The following is an 11,095-nucleotide window of genomic DNA, read 5'->3' on the forward strand; positions in this document are numbered from 1 at the left end:
TGGTTTAGTAGTGTCCAATTTCACTGCCGGTGGTATAGCTGTCTGGAGGACCTCGTCGTCGTCTTGTCCTGCTCCGGCAAATTCTAGGCGTGCATTGCTGAATAGTCCAAATCTTGGTATTCTTCCGGTTTCAGAGTCACTAATTTGTTTAGGAACCCATTGATCATAAGGCAATGTTAGGGGCACTTTCTTGCAATGTACCCCATGTCCCCAGTTCTTTTTGCCGACCACCTTTACTGCAGTACGCGTCGTCAGTTGTACCTGACGAGGTTCTCTCCAGCGAGGTTCCAAGTTCTTTGACCTCTGGAAGTTTTTAACGCAGACCCAGTCTCCCGGCCATATGGTGTGACCAGGATCCATTGAAGCCTGGGGCAAAGTATCTTGTACCTGTTGGTGAAGGACACGTAACTTAGTGGTTAGATCATGTAAATAGTCAATCAACAATGGATGCTCTATTTCTGAGTATTTCTTTGGCCTTGGGACTCCCCAAACATTTGCAGGGCGTCCAAAGACAACCTCATAAGGACTAAGCCCCATACGGGAATGGGTGGTTGTTCTGGTGGATAAGAGAGCCAAGGGCAAGGCATCAGGCCAGGCAAGACCCGTGCTGGCTTGTATTTTCGCCAGTTTAAGCTTAAGGGTGCCATTATAGCATTCCACCAAACCTGCTGACTGAGGATGGTTTGCTGCGTGGAACTTTTGCTGAATGCCAAGTCCTGTACATACTTTCTGCATGATCTGACCCACAAATTCACTTCCGTTGTCACACCAAATAATTCTCGGTAACCCAAATCTTGGCAGAAACTCCTTCAAAAGGACTTTTGCCGTGGATAGAGCAGTATTATCTTTCAGGGGATAGGCCTCTACCCATCGGGAGAAGGCACATACCACAACAAGAACGTACTTCAGATTGTTACATCGTTCCATGTGGATGTAATCTATTTGTAAAACCTCAAAAGGGTAAGTTGGGGAAGCAAAGTGTCCTGCTGGTGTTGGTGTTCCCTTCCCCGGGTTATGCATCAAGCATACAATACAATGCTTAACCAGATTGTCTGCACATTTAGGGATCCCCACATTCTTCCATACCGGAGCCAGAAGCTTGCATATACTTTTAGCGCTAATATGGGCTGGACCATGTGCCATGGTAACTACTGGGAGTACATAAGCATCTGGTAACAACCAGCGTTGATGTTCTGACAAGTCTGTCCAGCACCCTGTCACATCCAATCTTCCTATACTTTCTTTCCACGTACTCAATTCTTTCTCTGTGGCCTCTGCCTGGATCATTTTCACACTGTCCACAGTATTCTCACACATCCCTCCTTGTGCAACCCATCTAGCAGAGCCCGCAACATACATGCGGCTTGTAGTGTCTCTAGCTGTCTCTTTCGCTATGTGGTCTGCGAAAGCATTTCCTTGACCTACATCATCAGTGATCTTCTTATGTGCACTACACTTCACAATCGCTATCTGAGTGGGCAAGGTGAGTGATTCAAGGAGGTCACTTACCAATTGGTCATGCTGTATCTTAGTGCCATGGGATGTGAGAAACCCTCTTTCCTTCCACAGGCGGCCAAAACTATGGGCCACTCCAAACGCATACTGACTATCAGTATACACATTCACCCTTTTTCCTTCAGCCAACACACAAGCTCTAGTCAGTGCTATCAATTCAGCTGCCTGGGCTGAGTTAAGTATGATACGCGCTGTTTCTACAACAGTGTATAAGGTAGTGACTGCATAGGCTAAGGTCGTTTCACCATTGGGAAGCTTAAAACAAGAACCGTCCACCCATAAGGTCCCATCCGGGTCCGGGAGTGGAGTATCCTTTAAATCAACTCTGCCTTTTGTCTCTTCCTCCGTGCGGAGGAAGCAGTCGTGTTGCTCCTGAGTGTCATTTTCTACTGGAATTGGCAGCAATGTTGCCGGGTTCAAGGTATTACATCGCTTAATGTGTATGTGGCTAGCCAAGAGCGTCAATTCGTACCCCGAAAGGCGTGCACTCGTGAGATGTTGGGTATTTTTTCTATTTAGGAGGGTGTCTACTGCATGCGGTACCATGACAATAAGGGTATTATCTAATACCAATCCAGCGGACTGGCGAATGGAAACTGCCACTGCTGCTGTAGCCCTCAAACAGCTAGGTAATGCCTTGGCCACTGGATCTAACGTGGCCGAAAAATAGGCACAGGGGCGTTGCTCGTCCCCAAATCGTTGCGTTAAAACTGATAACGCGCAACCTTCTTTCTCATGAACATAGAGTGTGAAAGGCTTACTGTAATCAGGAGTACCTAACACAGGGGCAGAGCACAAGGCAGTGCGTAAATCAGTGAAACTTTTCTGACATTCCGCAGTCCATTGAAGCGGGTGTGGTGTATCTTTAAGAGTGAGTGCCAACAAAGGTTTTGCCAGAAGGGAAACATTGGGGATCCATTGTCTACAATAAGAGGTAATACCTAAAAAGGCACGCACCTCTTTTTGCGTACATGGAATAGGCATTTGGGCAATTGCTTGGATACGTTCTGGGGTCAATCGCCGTCCCTCCTATGACAAGAGATGACCTAGGTAGGTAACCTCTTGGCAGCAATATTGCAATTTTGATGGTGAAACCTTGTGGTTGTGGTCAGATAAGTGGCGTAACAGTGAAATGGTAGCCTTTTTACAAGTGTCTTCAGAATCTGCTGCAACCAACAGGTCCTCTACATATTGAATAAGAGTGGCCCCTGGTGGTAAACACAAAGTATCGAGCTGTGATTTCAATGCTTGACTATAAATGGAGGGGCTCTCGCAATAGCCTTGAGGAGCTCGCTTGAACCGGAAGCTTCGGCCTGCTAAGGAGAAGCCAAAAATATCCCTACTTTCCTCAGCGATGGGAATGCTGAAGAAAGCATTTTTGAGGTCAATGACGGAAAACCAGGAAGCTGAGGCTGGTATCATTGTCAGCAGGGCATTAATATCTGGGACAACAGGGAATTGAGGTACCACAATCTTGTTGACCTCTCTGAGATCAATCACAAAACGATAGACAGGAGGCTGGGAACGGTTGGTTCGTTTAAAAACAGGCAGAACAGGGCTATTGCATACATTTCCCCTAGTCTCTTCGACTACGTCGTTTTGTACCAAATCATGAACTATAGTCAAAAGAGCTTTTTCGCCGTCACTGGAAATTTTATATTGTGTAATGCGAGGAAATTTAGTATTAGGCTTGAGTGTTACAATGTAGGGAGGAATACGCAGGAGGCCCACATCATTGGGGCCGGTGGCCCAGAGGGTGGCTGGAAGAGATTGTAATTCAGGGGGAAGCTGATCTTTAGACAAGTACATCGGTGAGGTCAATTTCTTACCTAAGGTAAGACGTACACCAGAAGGGGAACAGTGTGTCATGATTCCGAGTGCCGCACGCCGCACGCCGCACCGAACCGAAGGGCCGTGTGTTAGCGGTCTAGACGCCCAATGCGGAAGCAGAAGTCAGACTGACTCACTTCCGGGCGGACGCGCTAACAGCCGGGGACTCCGGCTGCACCAGCGCTTTGGATTCTTGCCAACGCCGAACGACGAGGAGACGCAGCTCCGGACTCCAGCCTCACAGGTAGCGTTCTTGTAACTTGTCCGCAGGGCCATTGAAATGGCCGCCTGTTGTCCACCACGCACTAGTGGTGCTCCGTATTCGATGTTCAGCTCTCCAGCCATTGCGCACCGGCGTGTGTGTAGTGGGCTGGGTTCCCCTTAGCCTCTGTTATTATTTGCGCAGGAGCGCTGGTTTTCCTTTGATGAGTTTGTGTTCTCTTCCGGAACCGGTCGTAAGACCATGCAGACAATGTGACAGCCTGCAGCTCATTTGGGGTAGTTGTCTTCTCTGCTCTTAGCCCATACCCACGGGAGAGTGAGGAAGAAGGGTACAGAGCTTCTACTTTATTATTTGCGCAGGAGCGCTGGTTTTCTTTCACTCATTTTGTGTTCAAACACTGAGGTGCTTCCGATACGCCGCTTTGGAACCGCTCTTCAAGCAACAAAGCAAAGGTGCGGAAGCCACGGATGATGACTACACCACTCCCCACAAGGTGATTCCGTGGTCCGTGGGCTGGTGCTACATAGAGGGGTGGAGAGGTAGGGACTACGGTGAGCTAATCGTGTTCCCTTCTTGTCTCCACACAGCCGGTGTCGGGAAAGCCGTCTTGACTCAATCCTATCTGGCTTCTACCCCTGGTACCCCCTCTGTCCTAGTCAGTATACACACCCTACTAGGGGAAAGCTGGAGACGGGGGTGGTAGTTCTTGTCGCCTCTGCAGGATCGCCTCGCAAGTGGAAGGTAAGACTTGGGGGGCTCTGACAGAATCCAAAGCCCACGTTGTTTATCCTGCCCGGGCGACATGGGTGACCCCGAGATCACGCTTCAGGACATCGCGGCTATCCTAGCCGCCATGCAGGCGGAAAACCGCGGTCTACGCCAAGACATCACCGCGTTACAGACGCAAGTTGCGGATGCCGGAACAGGGCCTTGGGGACAGTTCCCCACGACTCGGGTACTGCGAGAAGGCCTATTGAGACCCGCCACGTTTCAAACCAGTAGTTCCACCGCAAGTCCCGTTCAAGACACCTCCATACAGGTGATAGCTCCGCATACTGTACAGCTAGCTCCTCCCGAGCGCTTTTATGGTGATAGCACGAAGTACAGCGTCTTCATCCACCAGTGTCATCTACACTTTATGGCGCGTGCCCCCGCCTTCCCTGACGACGCCTCAAAAATTGCTTTTATCCTCTCCTACATGGGAGGCGATGCTTCCCTGTGGTCCATTCCCTTGGTGGAGAACGATGAACCGGTTTTGTACAACCTGCCAGCCTTCAAAGACACCATGCGACGGATGTTCGCCCGCCACACCTTTGTGCAGGCAGCAGATAACGAACTGCTCGGATTAAAACAAGGAAACATGGACTTGCTGCATTATATCACCACCTTTAGTAGGCTGGTGATCGAAGCCCGCTGGCCTGAGTCCAAGAAGGTCTCGGTGTTTTACCGGGGGTTGCGGGATGAGATAAAGGACCTCCTTTCCCAAATACCAGATCCACCAGAAGACATCGGTCCTTTTATTGATTTAGTGGTAAAGTTGAACTTCAGGCTGCAGGAAAGGAAGACCGACCGACACAGAGGTGGAGATTCCCGACTCCTACCCCAGAAAGAAAAGGCCACAGATGACACAGCGTCCAACCCTGACCCACCAGAACCGATGCAGATCGGAAGCATTCGGGGACCACTTACCAAGGAAGAACGGGAAAAGAGGAGGCGACAGAACCCGTGTCTGTACTGTTGAAAGAGCGGACACTTCGTGAAGGAATGCCCGGTAAAGCCGTCGAAACCAAGGGGGAAAAACCTTTTGCTCTTCCTGTTTCCAAGGGTGACTGGTCGGGAAACGAGGAAACCCAGTAAACGGTGGGGTCCGGCTACTGGGTTCGTCATCCATCAGGATACCAACCCCGGGTAACGGTGACGGGTGCCATCATCTTGGAGTAGACGTAACCTTACGAACACGGTCGGGCCTGGTGTGGCACGTAACCACCCTTGTCGATTCAGGAGCCACTGGCAACTTTATTGACAACCTGTACATGGCGAGCCTGGGGATGGCCGCTGTATCGAAGAAAACGCCTGAGATAGTAAAGGCAGTGGATGGGACAGATCTCACCTCAGGCCTCATCCGTTTTCAAACTGAAATCCTAGAGATGTCATTCCGGAACAAACACACGGAGTCTATTACCTTTGATGCCATTGACGCACCACAATTCCATTTGATTCTGGGACTTCCATGGTTGGTGGAACATAATCCACGGATTGACTGGGCGTCCAGGTTGGTGCAATTGGATTCGGATCATTGCACATCCTTCTGTTACCCCCGGTCGTGTTCCCCCGGTTCAACAGGAGTACAAGCCCATGTATTGCCCCTTACAATAACCAGCCTGTCCTTACAAGGGAAGGTACCTGATGCGTACCTGGACCTGGCTACAGTGTTCGATAAAAAAGGGGCAAATACATTACCTCCGCACCGCAGTTTCGATTGCAGAATAGACTTGATCCCTGGTTCTAAGCTACCCTGTAGTCGTATCTACTCGCTCACCGAAAAGGAAAACGAACATCTCCGTATGTATCTGGACGAGTACTTACGCAATGGGTTCATCCGCCACTCTAGATCGCCGGTGTCGTCTCCTCTCTTTTTCGTGGCAAAGAAGGAAGGGGACTTAAGAACGTGCATCGACTTCAGAGCGATGAACGCCATCACGGTCAAAAACAGGTACCCGTTGCCCCTGATCACGAACCTGCTGGACCAGGTAAAAGACGCCACCATATTTACCAAGCTGGACCTCCGGGGGGCCTACCATCTCGTCAGAGTCCGAAAGGGGGACGAGTGGAAGACCGCGTTCCGGACCAGGTACGGACTCTACGAATACCAGGTCATGCCTTTCGGACTCTACAACGCCCCGGCGGCCTTCCAGTATTTTATCGACGAAGTACTGAGGGAATACCTTGACCTGTTTTGCATCGTTTATATTGACGACATACTGATTTTCTCTAAAACCCAAGAAGAACACATTCGACACGTGCGCACCGTTTTGCAACAATTACAACACCATGGATTATACGTCAAGTTGGAAAAGAGCGTCTTTCACACCACCGCAGTTGAATTCCTGGGACACGTCATCACACCAGAGGTGGTTTCCATGGATACCAAGAAAACCGCGGTTATACTGCGATGGCCATCCCCTACTTCAGTGAAACAAATACAACGGTTCCTGGGGTTTGCGAATTACTACCGCCGTTTTATCAGTGGTTTCTCTAGGATCGTTACACCCATCACCCGCCTACTACGCAAAGGAATCCGTTTTGATTGGAACCACGAAGCCGAACGAGCCTTCTGCATCCTGAAAAAACGGTTCACTACGGCCCCTGTCTTATTGCATCCAAACCCGGAACGACCTTTTATAGTGGAGGCCGATGCTTCCCAAGACGCCCTGGGAGGGGTGTTATCCCAAAGAGATACCAACACAGGCCTGTTGCACCCAGTGGCTTTCTACTCCAGGAAACTACAACCAGCAGAGCGGAATTATACAATCTCTGACCGTGAACTCCTAGCCATAAAGGTCGCATTCGAGGAATGGCGCCACCACCTTAAAGATGCCAAACATCCGATAACAATATATACGGACCACAGAAACCTCCAGTTCCTTCGTTCTGCACGGGCCCTGACCTCTCGGCAGCTGCGTTGGACCTTATTCTTTAATGAATATGAGTTCCTTATCACATATCGTCCCGGCAAAGACAACACCAAGGCCGATGCCCTATCACGTCTCGAGGAGACCGAAGACAACGCATCCGAGGTTAAACCAGCTCCAATCATTTCGAACCGTTGCTTCCAAGGGCTCGTCCTGTCTTCCGGCTTTTTGACTCAGCTTCAAGATGACTTACAACAGAAAGACGCCTCGTCTTGGATAGGTGAGCTGAAGGGTCTCACTGCTATGGAAGGGTTCATATACCGGGGAGATTGTTACTTTCTGCCTCTACCGAACCATCAACAACAAGCCCTGTACATGTGCCATGACCACCAGCTATCCAACCACCCTGGCCGTCAGAAGACGATGGACCTGCTGCTGAGACACTTCTGGTGGCCTACCATGGACGCTGACGTACACGCCCACATAGCGCGGTGTGCCGTCTGCGCTCAGGGGAAAGGTTCTTCTCAGCCCTCGGTGGGATTGTTGCATACCATCCCTGTGCCTCCGTACCCTTGGCATACCATCTCCATGGACCTTGTGGTGGAACTACCCAGAACAAAGGATGGCTACACCACCATCCTCACTATTGTGGATCATCTCTCTAAGATGGCTCATTTCGTTCCGTTGACGAAACAACCTTCATCGGCTGACTTGGCAGGTATTGTCATGCGCAACGTGGTACGTTTACATGGTATTCCGTCGGTTGTGATCACGGACAGAGGCTCCCAGTTCGTGTCCAAGTTTTGGAACGAAGTGTGTCGCATATTGCAAATGGAAGTACGCTTATCCACGGCATAGCACCCGCAGACCGATGGACAGGCGGAAAGGATGAATCAGACCATGGAGCAGTATCTCCGTTGTCTCTTACTGTCCGTGGACAAGGAATGGTCGGAAGTTCTTTGGCTGGTGGAATACGCCTACAATAACAGCAAACACTCCGCTATAGGCATGTCCCTGTTCTTTTGCCTCCAAGGGCGTCATCCCCGGACAGTTCCTTGGGAGGTGCCTCTCACCAGTCCTTTACCCACGGTACAGGCTTACCATGGCTTCCTTCGTGATCTCTGGCAACGAGCCCGATTTGAGTTGGCCAAGGCCAAGGAATCCTACAAACTGTACGCTGACAGGCACCGACAAGCTGAGCCGCTGTACAGGGTGGGTGACAGGGTGTGGGTGTCCATACAACACATCAACGCCCGGGGCTCCAAAAAACTGCTGCCTCGGTACGTGGGCCCCTATGTCATAGCTAGGGTGATAAACCGTGTTTCCATGATGCTGTCTCTACCCCCACACATGAAGTGCCATCCGGTTTTTCACGTTTCCCTTCTACGTGCCGCTCACCCTGATTGTGTGGCCTCCGTCCCTCCTCCTCCGGTTCTTCGTGGGGACCACCTAGAGTACGAGGTCCGGGCCATTCTGGACTCCCGACGGACCCGGGGCGGCTCTTCTATCTGGTGGACTGGAGAGGCTATGGCCCGGAGGAAAGGTCATGGGAGCCGTTACCACGCTTCCCGACTGGTTCGGGCCTTTCACATGGGTCATCCTGGCTGTCCTCGGCCTGCCACCCCGGTGTGACCTACCGGCTGCCGGAAGGGGGTCTTGTTTGGTGGTGGGTGCTGTCATGATTCCGAGTGCCGCACGCCGCACCGAACCGAAGGGCCGTGTGTTAGCGGTCTAGACGCCCAATGCGGAAGCGGAAGTCAGACTGACTCACTTCCGGGCGGACGCGCTAACAGCCGGGGACTCTTTGGATTCTTGCCAACGCCGAACGACGAGGAGACGCAGCTCCGGACTCCAGCCTCACAGGTAGCGTTCTTGTAACTTGTCCGCAGGGCAATTGAAACGACCACCTGTTGTGCACCACGCACTAGTGGTGCTCCGTATTCGATGTTCAGCTCTCCAGCCATTGCGCACCGGCGTGTGTGTAGTGGGCTGGGTTCCCCTTAGCCTCTGTTATTATTTGCGCAGGAGCGCTGGTTTTCCTTTGATGATTTTGTGTTCTCTTCCGGAACCGGTCGTAAGACCATGCAGACATTGTGACAGCCTGCAGCTCATTTGGGGTAGTTGTCTTCTCTGCTCTTAGCCCATACCCACGGGAGAGTGAGGAAGAAGGGTACAGAGCTTCTACTTTATTATTTGCGCAGGAGCACTGGTTTTCTTTCCCCCATTTTGTGTTCAAACACTGAGGTGCTTCCGATACGCCGCTTTGGAACCGCTCTTCAAGCAACAAAGCAAAGGTGCGGAAGCCACGGATGATGACTACACCACTCCCCACAAGGTGATTCTGTGGTCCGTGGGCTGGTGCTACATAGAGGGGTGGAGAGGTAGGGACTACGGTGAGCTAATCGTGTTCCCTTCTTGTCTCCACACAGCCGGTGTCGGGAAAGCCGTCTTGACTCAATCCTATCTGGCTTCTACCCCTCTGTCCTAGTCAGTATACACACCCTACTAGGGGAAAGCGGGAGACGGGGGTGGTAGTTCTTGTCGCCTCTGCAGGATCGCCTCGCAAGTGGAAGGTAAGACTTGGGGGGCTCTGACACAGTGTAATGTCGCATATAATCTCTTCAATAAATCCAAGCCCAACACATTTTCACCACAACCAGTTGTTAAAAGGAGCGGGGCCTCCAATTTGTAAGGACCTATTGAAATGGGCAAAGGGCATGAAACTGGGTTTTGAACTGGGGCGCCAGAAAAACCTACAGAAACATTTGTACAGCCAGGCAAAGGTGCTCCAGGGAGTTTAGAGTGAATCATAGAGCTCTTTGTTGCACCAGTGTCTAATAGGAATGACTCTGTAACACCTAGTGCTTCCACATCAACATAAGGCCCACTTTGGTCCACTGGAACTGATACTACTCCCTTACTTTGTCCATGGCTGTCCTAGCTAGGTTGGGAATTCTGACTCTCATCCTCAGTATAGTAATCACTGTTGTAATAGTTGGTAGACTGAACCTTTTGCTGATCAAAATAATTTGTGGAGTTTCCAGGGGGCATGGAACGTTGGTTATTAGGCAGCGTACCTCGTCCTCTACCTCTTGGGGCTGACTGATAACCACCCTGGCCTCGTGACGCGGGAATACCGTTCGTGCGCTGTAACAAAACCGGGCAATTATACTTTAAATGGCCTTCTTCTTTACAGTAACCGCATTGATTTTGGCCCAGTGGGGGTCGGGGAACGAAAGGCCCAGACCTCTGCAACTGTCTCTGGAATTGTGGAGACGGCTGATATTCACGTTGGAGAGGGCGAGGAGGATAAGCTTGTTGCAAAAGAACTTTTGTTTTCAACTCTTTGATCTTTTTATCAAGTTTCTCCCTTTCCTCTTTATCCCTATTTTCATAATACTGGGCAGTAGCCAATATCTGGGCCGAAGAGGAGACCGCCCACGCACTTTCAGAATTCTTCAATTTATTAGATATTTCCAGAACCAAATTTGACACAAATTTGTCTACAAACAACCGTTGGCCACCTTCCGTGCTCATATCCTGACCACTATGATCGATGAACGTCTCCTCGAAACGAGTGAAGAAATCAGAGACGTTTTCATCCGCTTTCTGCTTACAAGCTGCTAACTTATCCCAATTAACTCGCAGAGGGGGCATCATAGTTTTCAGTAAGGCAATGATCCTAGCTGGGAGTTCTGTAATTAGAGCCTCAAGTTTGGCACCACCCACTTGGAGTCTGTCCGCGGCGAGTATGGCAGCCCAATCACCCCCTAGTTCCCTCACATGGTCCTCCTTCCGAATCCTAGCCCATAACGGTTGTGGGACCACATTACCCATTAGCATGTCTATATCGGCCAAATTCATAATACATGCATCGACAGTTTGGGACAACCTT

Source organism: Triturus cristatus, chromosome 1_1, assembly GCF_964204655.1.
Source record: "Triturus cristatus chromosome 1_1, aTriCri1.1, whole genome shotgun sequence".
Classification (NCBI taxonomy): Eukaryota; Metazoa; Chordata; class Amphibia; order Caudata; family Salamandridae; genus Triturus; species Triturus cristatus.